This window comes from Myotis yumanensis, unplaced genomic scaffold (genome assembly GCF_028538775.1).
Source record: "Myotis yumanensis isolate MYYU_CA2020_CCGP unplaced genomic scaffold, mMyoYum1.0.hap1 SCAF_4, whole genome shotgun sequence".
Classification (NCBI taxonomy): Eukaryota; Metazoa; Chordata; class Mammalia; order Chiroptera; family Vespertilionidae; genus Myotis; species Myotis yumanensis.
In genome coordinates this window covers 19455322-19472667 of record NW_027223755.1, presented here as the reverse complement: position 1 = coordinate 19472667, position 17346 = coordinate 19455322, and the positions used below count along the sequence as shown (strand labels likewise).

The following is a 17346-nucleotide window of genomic DNA, read 5'->3' as shown; positions in this document are numbered from 1 at the left end:
CTGGGGATGTGCCTGCAACCCAGGTACATGCCCTTGACCGGAATCGAACCTGGGACCCTTCAGTCCGCAGGCCGAGACTCTATCCACTGAGTCAAACCGGTTTCGGCTAAAAGGCATTTTAAATAACTGGTGTGTTCTCCATTAGAAGTCAAGAACCCTATGCTTGTCTTTTGATTTAAAAAAAAAAAAAACACAACACATTCTGTGATAAAGGTAAATGGTCCTTGCTTTGTAGCCCCTTTGAGAGAGCAGCCTCAATGAAATAGTCTGGTGTGGTGATGTGAAGCTTTTCATATTCCCAAGCAGGGCGCAGGCATCTGGAAATCTAATTCCCTAAAGATTTTTCTGTGCTGCTTTTAAACAGAGAGTAAAATGATGGAGCAGGTGAACATCTGCCAGTTACAGAAAACCAATATTTTGTTCAATAGGGCATTACACTGTGTGCTCAGCAAATATTTACTGAGTGTCTATTTTGTGTCTAATACTTACATTGAACACTGTGTGACCTATCAAATAGCATAGGTCCTTTAACATAAAAGCACTTTGAATTTTGGAAAGATTAAGCCCCAGGAATAAAAACACACCGAATGGAAAATTTTATTCTCATAACAATTAAAGAGACCAGCGTTTCTCTTTGAAATGCGGGGAAATCAAGGAGAATTTTTAATGATAGTCAAGAGATTTACATTTTATTCAATAAGCAACCAGAGACTTATAATAACGTCAATTATTAAAGTTTTGTAATAATATATTTTCAGCTGTTGTTCTTAATCACTATCAATAAGACATGTTGGTAGATGGAAGTAATAGCTTTTGGAGCTGAGCTTAAGATATTATTGGCCAACAGATGTCTTTGTGAGGTCCGTAATTAAATAATGTCAACACTCTAGGTACTACTAGTGAGGACATGAATGCAATAATCTAGTAAATTAGACTAAATCTTCAAGGTGGGTCCATCAGCATTATTCATGTAAAGCCAATGAAAACACCATGTGGTGATACGTTGCAAAACAAAAAGAGAGAATTGAGCCCTTATCTTTTACACAGTACACTAACATACACACAGATGAAATAACAAAGTCTAGGGTTTGCTTGTACATAGATTGCATGTTTAATAACAGTTGCTGATATTTACCGAGCCCTCACTTTGTAACAGTAGTTCTCCATGTCTAGTAACTCACTTAATCTTATTTCTATATATACATGAACTCATTTCATAATAATTATCCTCCTTTTTAATTTGAAGAAACTGAGGCAAATGTATATAAACTAAGAGCCCAATAGTTCACAACTGCCATTGGCTGTCGTTCTGTTTCTGTGATGTTGTAACCCTAGGGAGTCATCAGATTTCCTGTATTTTTTCTTTCACTATTGTTAAAACTGCACCATTATTCCAAAAACTTGTCCATATATTTGATGTATGCAAGGTAGTAAAAGTCTTATTTCAGACTGTTCACCAACAGCGTGGGATGTGTTCAAACCCTGTATTACTGCAGAAAGTTTAAATTATTTTTAATAAGGAAATAGAGTCACCAAGACAGATGGAAATCACCTATTCTTTATGTGATGGCAGCAAATTATTGACTTTTGCCTAAAGTGAAAAGGAGCAAGTAGACATGAGAGGAAACTGGGTATTACAGTCAGTGTGACTGAGGATAAAGTGAAACATGGTATTCAGAGTTAATGGAGTTACCATGAAACCCAAAGAAAAACTTCAATTTAGTAAGTAAATAAACAGGACTAGGAGGGAGATTCTTTTTGGAGCCACTCTGTAACAATACCAAGGCTATGATAAAGTCTTTTCATCTTAAGGCTTGTCAAATGCAGCCTGAGACTGAGAAAGCCCAATTATTTTTCTGTAACACAGTCACCTGCTGTGGCAGAGATGCCAAAGATATGCTATGGTAAGATTTCAATGCACATTAAAGAGAAGCTCTAAACAAATGGACAATGATACGAGCCTATGAAGAAATAATTCAGCATTCCTCAGAGGACATTGTTTTTAATCGAATAGGACTTTATATCCTTACAGAAAATTTTGCTGAAATATTATCTTGATAGGTACCAGGATGTTAAGTTTAAACTTGTTTTAAACTTGGACTGGAGAATGCTCGATACAATTTAAGAAACCATTGGAAATATAAAGTAGCTGATTTTATTTCATCTTCAATACAGTTATTCTAGAAAATAGGATATAGGGTTAGAGGTATGCCAACTGTTGTCTTACTCTGGATATAATATGGCGTTTACAGTTTAATTAAATTACAGTAGTATTTTATCAAAGATAAATGAGGAAGGCGTGTGTCTTTGCAACTTTATTGAAGCACAACTTATAAAATCGCCTGCACATAAAGTACAAATTAGAAAAGTTGTGATAGATTTCACCTTTGCAATCACCATCATAATCAAGATACATAATCACCCTCCCAAACGGTTTCTTGTGCCCCTTTGCCACCTCTTCTCCCATCGCCACCCTCCTCGGCTACTCTTCTGCCTCCTGTCAGCATGTTTGGACTCCATATTAATTATATATATTTTTACTTGTCTCTGGGTTTTTTCAGTCAGAATAATGGCCTTGTGATTCCATTTCTGAGTGTCCTAGTAGCTTTGTTCCTTTGAATCTATTTCATTGAATAAATGTACCACAGTTTATTTATTCACCTGTTGATGGTCATTTGGATTGTTTCCAATTTTTTGATATTATGAATAATGTTAATTGTTGGTGTGTGTGTCTTTGAATAGACATATACTTTCTCTTCTTTGGGGTAGATACCTTGGAGTCAGACAGCTGCATCACATAATAGGTATGTGTTTAAATTTTTAAAAACTACCAAACTAGTTTTATATTTATATGAGTAGCATGTGAGAGTTACAGATATCCTACATCATTGACAATTGTTAGGAATATATTTTTTTAAATGTTAAGAATGTTAATAAGTATTTGGTGGTAGAAAAAGTCTTTAAACAATTATATGTGCTGTAGTTATATACTTTCAAATTAATAGGTTCATCTAAATTAAGATTTTTTAATCTGAGAAATTTTTAATGAACAGCAAATTAATATGATATTGTTTATCACATTAATGCTCCCAGATCTTTGTACATTTCACAACTTTACACTCACTCTTCCTTCCCTCCTTTCTGACTCTCAGGGTAAAAATGCTACTCACTAAAGAAATAAATATGCCCCTTTTTCTTTGTATTAAGCAACACTGTTCATTAAATAGTATTTAATGTATATCTGTTTAGTAACATATTTTAATCATGGCTAAAAATGAGTGTGGTTTGGATTTTATATACATAACTAGAGGCCCGGTGCACAAAAATTTGTGCACTCGGGGGGAAAGGGGGTTCCTCAGCCCATCCTGTGCCCTCTCCCAGTCTGGGACCCCTCGGGAGATAATGACCTGCTGGCTTAGTCCTGCTCCCGGGTGGCAGAGGGCAGGCCCAATCCCTGGATGCAGCCCCTGGTCGGGCTCAGAGCAGGGCCGATTGGGGAGTTGGGGCGCCACCCCCTGACACGCACAGAGCAGGGCCCATCAGGGGGGTTGGGGCTCCATACCCTGTCACACACAGGTCAGGGCCCAACAGGGGGTTGAGGAGCTCCCCCCTCTCACTCACAGATTAGGGCCAATAGGGGAGTTGGGGCACCGCCCCCTGTCACACACAGAGCAGGGCAGATCAGGGGGTTGGGACGCCGCCCTCTATCACCCACAGAGCAGGGCCGATCAGGGGGTTTGGGCGCTGCCCCCTGTCACGCTGATCCGGTGCCAGGAGGCCTCGCGGCTCCGCTGATCCCGGTGCTGGGAGGCATATTACCCTTTTACTATATAGGATAGAGGCCTGGGGGCCGGCTGGTTTGCCCTGAAGGGTGTCCTGGATCAGGGTGGGGGTCCCCACTGGGGTGCCTGGCCAGCCTGGATGAGGGGATGATGGCTGTTTGCAGCTGGTCACACACCCTTCAGGGTGGGGGTCCCCACTGGGGTGCCTGGCCAGTCTGGGTGAGGGGCTGAGGGCTTCTTTCAGGCTGGCGGTTGTTGATTGAAGCTCCCAATGGCTCCTTTCTTTTATTTTATTCTGGGCCAGCTTTAGCTCTGGCTCTAGCTCTGAGAGCAGGTATCTGGTTTGTTTCGGTTCTATAATCGAAACAATGTATAACTTCAGCTCTGAGATCCTGGCCTATATTTGTTAGAATGTTTCAAACTGCCAGCTCAGAGGCCAGCAGCGCAGGCGGGGAACGTTGGAGTCTGCAGTCCCTGGAGCAAGCAAGCCTCATGTTCGCTTCCAGCTGCCTGGCTGCTGGCCGCCATCTTGGCTGACAGTTAATTTGCATAAGGATACGCTGATTAGCCAATGGGAAGGGTAGCAGTCGTACGCCAATTACCATGTTTCTCTTTTATTAGTGTAGATTGTAGTCATCACTAATTTTCATTAGCTTTGAGTGAATTTGATATAAACTGAAGTTAGTATTATTAATGTTTTTATATTATTTATTTCATTTTGCATTCATTTAGTAATCAGACCTAAAGGTACAAAGCAGAATAAATTCAAGCTAACAGGAAAGGGGGACAATACCATACAATTATGTCTACTGAAAGCAGTTATTCCTTTTAATTATGCATTCTATTTCATTTTGTTTTATTTTTGTTTTTAATTTTAAAACAACTGCCTTCTGAAATGGAATAGTGGCTTTACAAATACAATTTTTTTAATATTGTATGTTAAGAATATGCGCTAAGGATTTCTGAATGCCGAAGGGAGCAGGACTAAGCCATCAGTCGGACATGCCCCAAGGGCTCCTGGACTGGGAGAGGGCACAGGCCAGGCTGAGGGACGCCCCCCCCCCACCCCCTGCAAGTGCATGAATCTCGTGCACTGGGCCTCTAGGACAGTGGTCGGCAAACTCATTAGTCAACAGAGCCAAATATCAACAGTACAACGATTGAAATTTCTTTTGAGAACCAAATTTTTTAAACTTAAACTATATAGGTAGGTACATTATTATTAACTTAATTAGGTTACTCCTCTCCTAAGGCTTAGGAAGAGCCACACTCAAGGGGCCAAAGAGCCACATGTGGCTCACGAGCGGCAGTTTGCCGCCCATGGCTCTAGGATATAATAACTATGTGTCTTTAAATGAATGCACTTACTTTAAAAAATCATATTCTTGACTTTTTTTTTCATCTACTCCAGGTCCAATTTCAAATCAATGATTTCTGCCTAATTCTTAAATTACTCGAACTATGAAAACAGAATGTTTTTATCATAATTTCATTTATAGAACAAAATAAAAATGTTAGGGGCATTACAGGGCATGAGAAAGAAGAAAAAGCATAATTGCCTGCAAGCTTTTCCTCTTGATTGCCTGATTTTTTTTTCTGATTTAGTAAAGAGGTTATCACAAATTATTAATCAAATAATTTTATAGTTGGCTGAAATCTTAGAGATAATATTGTCTAATTTCTACATTTTCCAATGAAATTAACTGGAAGCTTTTTAAATGACTCAAGGTGATAAAGCTAGTTATTGCAGAATTTTGACTTTAATCCAAACTTTCTGATATCGAGTCTAGCTTTCTTTATTTCCAGAAGTTAGTATTATCTCACATTCATAAATATATATGAGTGATGCTGCCTCAAGCATGGGAAAAGTTACCCTAAAGACTGGTCAATCAAAGACATTCACTTCCATGACATATGTGTAGTATATGAGAATCTATTAGCATTCAGCAAGCATTCTTGTGTTAGTATTAGCTCGCTGCTGCTGCTGAAAGATCAATTTGTTATCACTTTGTTAAGCTGCTAGTTTATTTTCTTAGATATATTTAAAACAATTAGCATTAATGTGGGAGTTCTGCTTCCCTGATGATTAAATCACCACAGAAAGATACAGAGAGGCAATATGTGAACCTGAAGTTCATAGAAAAGCAAGATGAGATTCATATAGAAATTTTAAGAGCAATATCTAAACTACTGTCTTAATATAATAGTCAAGGTGAAGGAAAGCCTATGAATAATCTAAGTGAAGAAATTCTTGCACATATAAATCTCCAGTTTCCTACCTGCTCAGGATTTTTTCCTTTATTACAATTCTCACTTTTAAGAATAAAACCAAATAAGTGAAGAAAGAGTGGCTTCCATTTAGATATCCATTTAGATTCATTATCGATTACCACATGACTCACAAGGACATTTTTGTTAAACAAGGTGGAGAACAATGGGCTTTGCCTGGAAAAGAGCACAGCAGGTTTTCCACTGAGTATCCAAGACCAAAGGACAATCACTTGCCTTTTTTGGTCCCTGCATTAAAATATGAGTAAAATACTTATCGTAACCTATTTCATAAGATTCCTGTAATAATCCAATGAGATAATAGGTGGGACATTTCTTGGCAATGTGTAAGAGCTGATTTAATTTGAGTTATCATTTTTTTTAAAAGAGAGTATTTATTAGAAGCCTTGGAAAAGTGTGGTCACAACATCTCTCTGTAAGATAAAGAACGTGTCTGAGAATTTCAATAGACCATATGAAATAGTAGGTTGAAGTAACTTCTAGATAAACTTGAACAAACCAGATAGGAATTTTTCAGCTCCATAGTTTATTTTTTAAAAAATATATAGTTTTATTGATTTTAGAGAGGAAAGGAGAGGGAGAGATAGAAACATCAGTGATGAGAGAGAATCATTGATAGGCTGCCTCTTGCACGCCCCCTACTGGGGATCAAGCCAGCAACCCAGGCATGTGCCCTAACCTGGAATTGAACCATGACCTCCTGGTTCCTAGGCTGACACTCAACTTGACACTCAACCACTGAGCCATAGGCCAGGCCGTCATAGCAACCTTTATTCAATCAGGGCTTCCAGGTAGAAACTATCCAGTGTGGTCAAAGTTAGCTTAACCTCGAATGCATTTGTTTTAAAAAGTTTTTTAAAAAGAGGTCACTCTCTAAGTGCCTCAGAATGAGACTTAGACCAATACAAAACGGAGTGCTTTAATTGCCTGACCACTAAACACGGAAATGTGGACCCCATCAGATTCGCACTTACACATGCTGTGTTAACAACTAGTCAGGATCGTTGCAGAAGAAATTAGCAGGTACATTTCCTGCACTATTTACTTATAGTGTATTTATGTGCATCAATTTCCATTTAAGCAGCCTCTTTTCTACTACAATACTCTAATGCCACTTTATAATTGGGTAATGAGCTTCCTGCTCCAGGGCAGCTGCAGAAGTTATCCTCTCTCTCCTGAGGTTTCTTCACCTTTAGCTCTCACCCTCCACCAGTGGGGGGAGCAAGAGACCTCCTCTGCCTGGGACACAGTTCAGCCCTCCTGGGGCTTTTCACAGATTCATCTGTTCCAAGTTCAAGTGTCTGCTCTGTCACAGCAAATCGGTTACACTGAAGTTTTATTGTGTCCAAGAAGTTCCATCATGAAGCCTATATTTTAATGAAATACATTTTTAAAAACTTTATTTGGAAGTGCATGTGGCAAATTCTCCATTATGTTTTGCGCATTCCTTTACTGAAATTTGGGGCTTTTCTAAAGTATATCCAAATATTAAAATATTTCAATGACAATATTCTTTCTCTCTCCTCTCTCTCTCTCTCTCTCTCTCTCTCTCTCTCTCTCTCTCACACACACACACACACACACACACACACACACACACAGCAAGGGAATGCCATATGTCCCAAGTGAGACCCACTTAGAAAACAGAAATGCTGACCTTACCACACTGTACCTTTGTGAGAGGACACTTGTCAATTTTCTTCATAGGAATGAAGATTTTTCTCACCCTCAGACGAATAGATGACTTTCTCACCTGCCTTTTTATGTTATTTGAATAATTTTTTTTTCCTATATAAGTGAAAGGTGTCAAAAACTAACCATGTGGGGCTTTGGCATGTAGTTAAGTGACCTTTTTGTAAAAATGAACTCTCTTCAGGGAAGTGGTAACTTTTGATGTAAGGTGGTCAGGGGATGGATATCAGCAGGTTGCTAATGGCACATAATTACGTTAAAAATGTTTGTCATTTTCATTCTCTCATATGCTTGCTTTTTTGTTTGTTTTTAGATAATTAGTACTTTAACAGATAATAGAAGAGATGTTTCCCTTAGGGGTAATGTTGTAGCCCCCCTATGTTACTCAGGTTAATAGCATAATGCAAACATGTTTGCCAGTGTGATGCTAATTTAAAATGCTATTTGCAAAACTACAGAAGCAATGCTGCATTCTCTATGTCTTGGTTGGGTTCCTTTGTCTTTAAGAAACTGCCAAACATGCTAATTTAGTAGGAATACCTCCTTTTTATAAATCAGAGACTTGCACTCCGGAGGGCTGTGAGAAACCCTTAAATGCATTTTACTTAAGCAGAGGTTGAAGTATGTATCAGGCTTGGGGCAAAGACAAGCGCAGCGATCCCTTTTATCCCAGATCTCTAAACACTGTCCAGCTTTCAGCTTGTCTTGCACATCAGCTCCATCAGCCAGCCCATTCCAGCCCATTTATTGGTCGACTGTACCTGATATCTAACACAAATGCACCTTGCGAAACAGCGGGAGAAAGAAAGCACGTTTATTTAAGCCCTCCCGTGGCTCCACACTGTGCTGAATCTCCTTGCAACATTACAGCCCTAGTTTTGTCCATCCATTAGACTGAAAAAGACAAGCTCCCCAAGTGGCCTCGGCGCCTTTTCCGATTCCCCAGGAGACCCGCGACCCTCCGGGCGCGTGGCCTGAGCGCGGGGCACCGTCCCTGCTAATCAGGTCAGTGATCACCGCCCCGCTCCGGCTCCCGGGACCTGGCAGGAGCCCATCACAGCAGCCAGGGATCCCGCCAAGGCAGCTCGCGCTGGGAGGGTCTCTCCGGGCAGGAGCATCGCTCGGTCCTCATTCCCTCCCCAGAACCTCGGAGGGTTTCAGCTTTTCCATTGATTTATTGATTTGCAAGGGGTCCTCGTAGACAGTCAGGGGCTCAGCATACACAGGGACGAGCGGCACCTGGCAGCTACTTGGAGGGGCTGATCGCAAACTTGGCTCCCCCCACCCCGCGCACGGGCGATTGGACTGGCTGCTCACGTCCTTCACGGGGAATATTTCAATTAAGGTAAGTGCTGCGTGAGCCGGCAGCCTGCATGGCACTGGGTTTCTGCATTGAAAGTTCTGACCGGCTCAGCCGACGTTCTGCACTGCAGCAAGTGACTGTGTGTGTGGGGAAGGCTTAGTTTACGAGCAGGGGTCCTAGCGTGAAACGGGCTTTTCGATCGTGAGCGTTCAGACCCTTTCTTTTGACATAATAGCAGCCTGCCTTCCATCAGGAGAAAATAAAAGAAGATATGAAAAAAAAAAAGAGAGTGAATTTCACCTTTTTCATAATGTAGAGAACGGTGCAGTGCTAAGGTAACTTGATTTTGATTGAAGTATTTTGTTGATGTCAAAGGGTAGAATCTCTGATTCTAAAAGCTTCGAAGTTAAATTAGATGGGAAGAAAATTTGCAAATGAGAGTTTGAAATCTTGGGCAGCTTTCTGAGCTCTCGCTGGGTTAAGGATCTGGGGTTAATTCCTTGAATGTTTTAAGTGTCCACGTAGGAATTAAAATCTAAATGATATAGTTTCTGATGTATCTATTAAGAAAAATGAACTGAAAACAATTGATATATCATTGATATGATTTATAGTTCTGATAAAAGAGAGATGGATTTATTTTATGAAATACGTTAATAAAAAAGAAAGTTAACTTATTTTCAAAGAATTCTTCAACAAGAGATTAAGTTTAGGTGTTTATTAGAATTTTGAAGTTGCACTTTGTTATTCAACTAGATGAAATTAGATAATTCTTGCATTTACATAGTTTAGGACAATGATCTATGTAATTTAGGAAAACTAGTCCACATTATTTTTTCTAAACCCATTTTTCTCATAAGTTTGTTAAAAACATCTACAGAGAATAGAAGCAACTTTCTCCCAAAGTTAGATTAAATTACCTAAACTTTTTCTTTTCTACTTTCTTTTTACATAGAAATAGAGCCTGGTGGTTTCATGCCACATTATGATAAAGTTCTACATAATGAAAAATGATAAAATACTTCTATCACTATAATTATCAATGACTAATTGATTGGTTAGCACTCTGAGCACCTGAGTGAATAATAGCAACCACTTACCTTATTATGGAGTGCTTGTACTTGAAAATGCTTTTCAAACAATGAAACAAACATCATTTAAAATATAAATATATATCACTCTAAGATGCATACTTACACATATTGAATTTCAATAACAAATCAATTATGCTAAAGCACTATGTAAATATCTAGCTGCTTTATGATGTAAAGATTTATCATGGCATCTTTAATGTGCTTAGTAGCATGAGCTCTCCTATTTCATGAAATGTTGATTCCACCTTCCTCCTGTGGGGATGCTGAGGTGAGATATTTTATTAACATGTTAGAACATGGTTTATATTAATTGGCTAGCTCTCTGAAATTCTCTGGGGAGCTTTTCCGGCTGATGTTGATATTATTGTTTCCCTCACAGGAATAAACTATGTTTAGAATCCCCATAGGGGCTGACATGGACTTGCTGGTTGTATGTTTTTAGCCAAAGCCTGAAGACACTTATCACCTCTGTTGCACTGAGACTCCTCTTTTCTCTGGGGGAAATGGTTTCTCTAGTGATTCAATGACCCTTGAGAGAAGAGTGTGTTGACTACAGTTACTGTCCCTGGGTCTTCGGAGGAGTTTTTCTTTGTTAAGCAACTTTGATAAACAGGGAGAGGCAACATTAACCAAATAGGGCCACATTTGTTGGTAACAAATTGGTACATTGCTCAAAACACCTCTGTATTTGGGACTATTTCTTGTGCCACATTTGAAATTGATGGTGGTATCCTATACCCAATGAACTTTTACTTACTTGATGTATTGACCATTGAAGGTATGTGTAGTGTAAAATGAAATATTTATGTTAAAAATATAAAGATACCTGTGGTTTTTATTCAAAAGATGTACCTAAAGTTTTTTAAGGAGGTTACTGTTGTAGTTGTATTAATTTGCATTATACTGCCTAAAAAGGGAATGGAGAAAACTCTGTGTACAAGTGCGAATTAGGAGCTATTCATATTTGGTAGTTCTGCTTCCTCCATCACACTTCCCTTTTTTCCCACTTATTGCTAGGTGCCACCTAGAATCTATATCGAATCCCATTTTTCATCTCTTTGACAGTAATTTATTACTTCCATGAGATCAAAAAACATTTTATAGGATAACCTCACTTACCAAGAGTAGGCGGTTTCAAAATGTAAACCAAATAAATCTGCTAAAATGTTATAAAAGTCGTCTTAAGATTTATAACCTGTTTCTCAGTATGTGGTACTTTCAATAAAAGTCAATGGGGACAGGCAGTGTCTAACATGACTCCCAAATGTCAGGCATCTAGGCTCTAAACTTTATATGTACGATTGTATTACTTTCAAGTCAAAATGATAACATTGAAGTTTTCCAGATGAGGAGAAGTAATTGGGCTAAGGGCATACCAAAGTTACCGGGTCCGTGATTCAAACTCACATCTGGCTGTGCCTAAAGCTCACAATCTTTGTTGTACTTCATTATCAACTTGTATATGGTGACTTTTTCCAATAATTGATATAATATTGATGAATATTTTAAGATGATTGTTAAGATAGTACAGCTTAGTTATATTACCTTCAGGATAGTTTAACTCTTGGCCAACTCAAAATAAATGATTTGTGAATGTCATAGCCACTTTGGGTTCTGAAAGAGGTTAGTGCTCCAGTCCTTGCATCAAGCTAATTCTGATTAGTATTGACAGAAAAGGCACTCTCCCATACGGATATTCAGGACTGAAATTTAGAATCTGTAATATGTACATCTTTCCAAAGGGAGTTGACATACTCTCAGGATAATTATCAAATAAAAACAGATATAGATACAATGAGATTATTGTATTGAAATAAGGGTAAAAAGGAATTTAAGGAGAATTCATGATCATGGCAAAAGATGTTCACAATATTAAAAAAGAAAGAAATTAACATTTGGAATTGAATGTTGGAAAGTGGACTAAAACACATTTCAATGTCTATTTGCTCTCTTCACTTTATATAAATGTCTATTTGCTCTCTTCACTTTATATAAACTTCCCACTTTTACAGAGATTTGCTAGAAATTATTGTGTTGATAATGTGGCAACAATATACCAGATATTTCAAATAATGAATTCAGTTTATTTAGAAGAATAATAAAGAAATATTTGTCTATAATATCCAATCATTAGCCAGTTTACTGTCCATTCTCTAGATTTTATAGTAAGGTATTGGCTTATTCCAGCTGTGTATATGAGTAATAGAAAAACACAGTATGTATAGATAATCTTCTTTAATACTATTTCAAAGGAGTGACTATGACATTTAAAAACAAACACAGTATTACAGGGGGGCTTATTATGCAGAATGTCCACAATGCATAGGACTCTTCACCCAGAAAATATGACCATGTTTCTAGGCCTAGCTGGTCACAGTAGATTTGAACAAAAATGAATGTGCCTGGATTTAAGACAGCCATCTCTAGTGTGGCCAGCGACTATCATGTGGTCTTACAAAAGAACCTGCCATTAACAGCAACTCTGTATTACATAACAAATACTGAACTTGATGACCTTAAATGTGAATAAATATGGTTAACTGGCAGTCAATGGGCAGGAGTCAAAACTGAGAAACAGAGATGGTGGTGTGTATAAATTATGAATAAATTAAAGTCATTAGGCTGATAGGAAGAAAATAAAAAAGGCTAATCCCCTTAGCCTTTAATTAGAAGAGCCACATTTTTTTTTTTATTCACCATGATAGCTAAGCACAAGGAGGGAATTTTCCCTTGAGGAGGCAATGATCCTGGGTTATCTTGAGTGATATCCCAAACATGCCATGCAGTGGTGAGACTTTTTCTGGTTTTCCACATTTTTCTCTATTGTGTCAGTCCCATTAATCAATTGTATTCACATCTGAATTTCTTAGAAACGAAAAGATTATAACTGGCTCAACATTATATATGTACTAGAGGCCCGGTGCACAATAATTTGTGCACGGGGGGGGGGGGAGGGGGGAGGGAGTCCCTCAGCCTGGCCTGTGCCCTCTCCCAGTTTCGGACCCCTCAGGGGATGTCCACCTGCTGGCTTAGGCCTGCTCTCCAGGAGATCAGGCCTAAGCTGGCAGTCAGACATCCCTCTGGCAGCCTAGGAGCCCTCGGGGATGTCCACTTGACAGCGGGGACCAGGCCTAAGCTGCAGTCGGAAATCCTTAGCACTGCTGAGGAGGTGGGAGAGGCTCCTGCCATCACTGCTGTGCTGGCAGCCGTCAGCCTGGCTTGTGGCTGAGCAGAGCTCCCCCTGTAGGAGTGCACTGACCACCAGGGGGCAGCTCCTGCATTGAGCGTCTGCCCCCTGGTGGTCAATGTGTGTCATAGTGACCAATCATTCCCAGTCGTTCTGCTGTTAGGGTCAATTTGCATATTACCTTTTTATTATATGCCTCGTGCATGGGTGGGGGCTGGCTGGTTTGCCCTGAAGAGTGTCCCGGATCAGGGTGAGGGTCCCGCTGGGGTGCCTGGCCAGCTTGGGTGAGGGGCTGAGGGCCTTTTTCAGACTGGCCACACCCTTTTCAGGGTGGGGGTCCCCACTGGAGTGCCTGGCCAGCCTGGGTGAGGGGCTAAGGGCTGTTTTTAGGTTGGCTACACCCCCTTAAGGGAGGAGGGTCCTGCTGGGGTGCCTGGCCAGCCTGGGTGAGTAGCTGATGGCTGTTTGCAGGCTGGCAACAGCCCCTTCAGGGTGGGGGTGTCCCTGCTAGGTTGCCTGGCCAGCCTGGGTGAGGAGCTGAGGGCCGTTTTCAGCCTGGCCACACCCTCTTCAGGGTGGGGTTCCTGATGGGGTGCCTGGCCAGTCTGGGTGAGTGGCTGATGGCTGTTTGCAGGCTGCCAAGCCCCCCAGCGGGGACCCTCACCCCATGAGGGTGTGGCCAGCCTGGGTGAGGGGCTGATGGCTGTTTGCAGGCTGGCCATGGCCCCCAGCCCCCCAAGTTCCCAGTGGAGGCTGGCTGGAAGCAGGTATCTGGGATTTATTTATCTTCTATAATTGAAACTTTTTTGTCTTTAGCGGAGGCCACAGCAGCCAGGGCAGGCGGGAAGCCTGGCTTCCTTCATCACTGGGGCAACCAAGCCTCCTGCTTGCTCCAGCTCCGTGGCTGCCAGCGCCATCTTGGTTGGGTTAATTTGCATATAGATGCTTTGATTGGCTGGTGGGCATGGCTTGGGGGGCGTAGCGAAGGTACAGTCAATTTGCATGTTCCTCTTTTATTAGATTTTACACACACACACACACACACACACACACACATATATATCCATAATCTTGGCTGATAGTGGATGGGGCAGAAATGTATAGTGGCTGCTGCTGCAAGTTCAGGTTTTGGGTTCAGCTACATGGATTCAAATCCCACTAAGGGACTTACCTAGATTACTGACCTTGGGAAAATCAGTTAATGTGTCTAAACTTTGTCTTTATGACCATTAAAGTGGAGTTAATGACAGTACCAATCCCATAGTAGTGTTGTGATACATAAAAGAGTTAATTGATAAAGCATAGTTACAGTTGATCAAGTGCTCAGGAAATGATAGTTGTTATTATAAATCAGAAACCTTGTTACCATTTTCTCACCTTATATGTCAAGTAGAGAAAATTAGGGACATTCTCTCCCCCTAAAATTAGTTAATGCTTGAACCTTATCAGATGCTTCTGGAACCACTTCCAGACATTGTGTTTATAATAGTAAATTTGAATTTTAGAAAAAATTTGTATATATATGTATAGCATTTATACTGATTAGTGGATGTTTTTTAAAATTATAAATGTTGGAAGTTATTCATCACCATGAAGATATATGTATGCATATGTATAGCTATATAATTACCATGTCTATGTGCATACATATTTATGCAAAAGTATTCCCAATTTTGTATATTGATTCAACTAATAAGCATAGTGGAAATGTATTTTCTGCAGTGGAATTCATTGTTTTTCTCCTCCAAACCATGCATTGTGATATTTTGGTGTATATATAGGAATCGGTGGCTATGTGTCTTAAGGCAGCAGGCTCCTGGGTCCCTTACCTGGAGTACAGATTTTAGTAGTTCTGAGAAATTACTCAGGAGTGACAGCCTTGAGGCATACACAGGTTGTTCTGAGGAAATCTGAGTAGACAGCTATGTGGCCAGATCACCAGGATCTGAACAATATTCCAGGTAATTCTAATTTGCAAACAAGGTAGAGGATTGCTGCTGTCGAACAGCAACTCCAAACATGATGCATAGCAAGTTATCTGTTGCTCTTGTTCAGTGGTTGTGGAGGGGGACCTGAGATTGTGCAGGTCAACGACCTCCCAGGGACGTCAGTGCTGCTGGTCAAGGAGAAATGCTGCTCTCATTCTGCCCCCACCTCCCCTTCCTGCCCAAGGTTACCATGGGTGGGCGAAATGTTCAAGAACCTACCAAGTATGAGATTTGCAGCCCAGTTCACCTTGATAAAACTCCACAAGCTCTCTCCCTTAAAGAAGGGTCATGGGAAGTTCAGAGCCAGGTCAAAATTGAGACTCTTATTTGTCTGTTTTAATCTATTGGGGTTTTTTCCCCTCTTTAAAAAAAATATTTTTATTGGTTTCAGAGAGAGAGAGATAGAAATATCAATGATGAGAGAGAGTCATTGATTGGCTGCCTTCTGCACACCTCCTACTGGGATCAAGCCAGCAATCCAGGCATGTGCCATTGACCAGAATTGAACCTGGGACCCTTTAGTCCGCAGGCCGATGCTCTATCCACTGAGCCAAACCAGCTAGGGCTGTTTTAATCTATTGTTGATTCCCACTTACTCACTCTGGAAATAGAATAGTTGAATATTTTAGAAAACAAGACATTTAGGTAAGCATGGCCAGCATGTTTAATTCTTTGCAGTTAAGTGGGAGCAGAGTGATCATTGCTCTTCCAAACCCACTTCTCAATGTGTAGAAATTTTTGGCTTTAGCAACACCCAGGATAACTCCACACCAAAGTTTAAAGCTTATCAGAAACTGCTGACTTCTCAGACACCATTTCAGTCCCTTCATCCTAGAAATGCAGTCCTTAGGCTTCATAGTTTGTCAGTGTAACTCTCTTCTTCTCTCTCAAAACCAAATGGCAAGAAAATTGATTTCAGTTCTCTAACTTGTTCTCACCTACTGTTTCCAACAGCCACATGTTATCGTTATTGATAAAACCTACAAAACACTAAGGAAAATATCATATTTCGTTAATACAGCCACAAATTTTGGATGATTTATATGGTCATTTTAAATATCCCAAACCTGCCTCTACTCTTGCTGGATAATCAAACTCAAGGAGAACTATTTAAATGTAATGTCACTCACATTCTTTCGAGGATAACATTTGACCCTTTCATTTTAGAAATAAAATCTAAGTGTTACTCTGTTTGACAGAAACTGTCTCCTTTGTGCAGTACTTTGTTGTTAATTGTCACTAAAATTAAGTAGTAGATGTAATTTAGTCACATAAGTTTTTTTTTTTGTTTGTTTTAACCATTAAGTACAAAATATCACCCCCCTCATTTCTTTCTCCTTGCTGTTCATCGAACATTTAATACTTATTGCCTAACAATAGGTTCTGCAATGAGACCATAAGCTCTGTGAAGATAAAATCCTTATTTTGGTTTGGCTTAGTGGATAGAGTGTTGGCCTGCCAACTGGAGGGTCCCGGGTTCGATTCTGGTCAAGGGCACATGCTTGGGTTGCAGGCTCGGTCCCCAGTAGGGAGTGTTCGGGAGGCAGCCCATCAATGATTCTCTCTCATCATTGATGTTTCTCTCTCCCTCTCTCTCCCTCTTCCTTCCTCTCTGAAATCAATAAAAATATATTTAAAAAGACATACCTTATTTTATTAAGGGCTGATGCCTTGGTACTTAGATCATTATCTATCATATAGGTAATACCTACATGTTATAGGAAGGAAGGAAGGAGGGAAGGGAAGGGAAGGGAAGGGAAGGGAAGGGAAGGGAAGGGAAGGGAAGGAAAGGAAAGGAAAGGAAAGGAAAGGAAAGGAAAGGAAAGGAAAGGAAAGGAAAGGAAAGGGAGGAAAGAAGGAGGGAGGAAGGAGGGAGGAAAGAAGAGAGAAGAAAGGAGAAGAAAAGGAAAGGGAAGGAAAGGAAAGAAAAAAAGAAAGGAGGAAGGAAGAGAGGAATCAAAGAATCTTCCAATCATGACCCCCAATGGGTCAAGTTAGAAATTCAGCAATC

General features: G+C 40.2%; 1 protein-coding gene across 3 annotated transcripts in view; it reads left to right on the top strand.

The window, feature by feature from the left end:
- Positions 1 to 17346, top strand: part of CDH12 (cadherin 12) — a 718639-nt gene that overhangs the window by 419295 nt on the left and 281998 nt on the right. Inside the window, exon 1 of one of the 3 annotated variants that reach the window (XM_070411430.1) lies at positions 8905 to 9108. The exons of the other annotated variants lie outside the window; for them this stretch is intronic. The gene's annotated coding sequence lies outside the window, so the exon portion shown is untranslated. Of the gene's footprint in view, positions 1 to 8904; positions 9109 to 17346 lie in introns of those variants that run through there. 3 annotated transcript variants of the gene reach the window in all.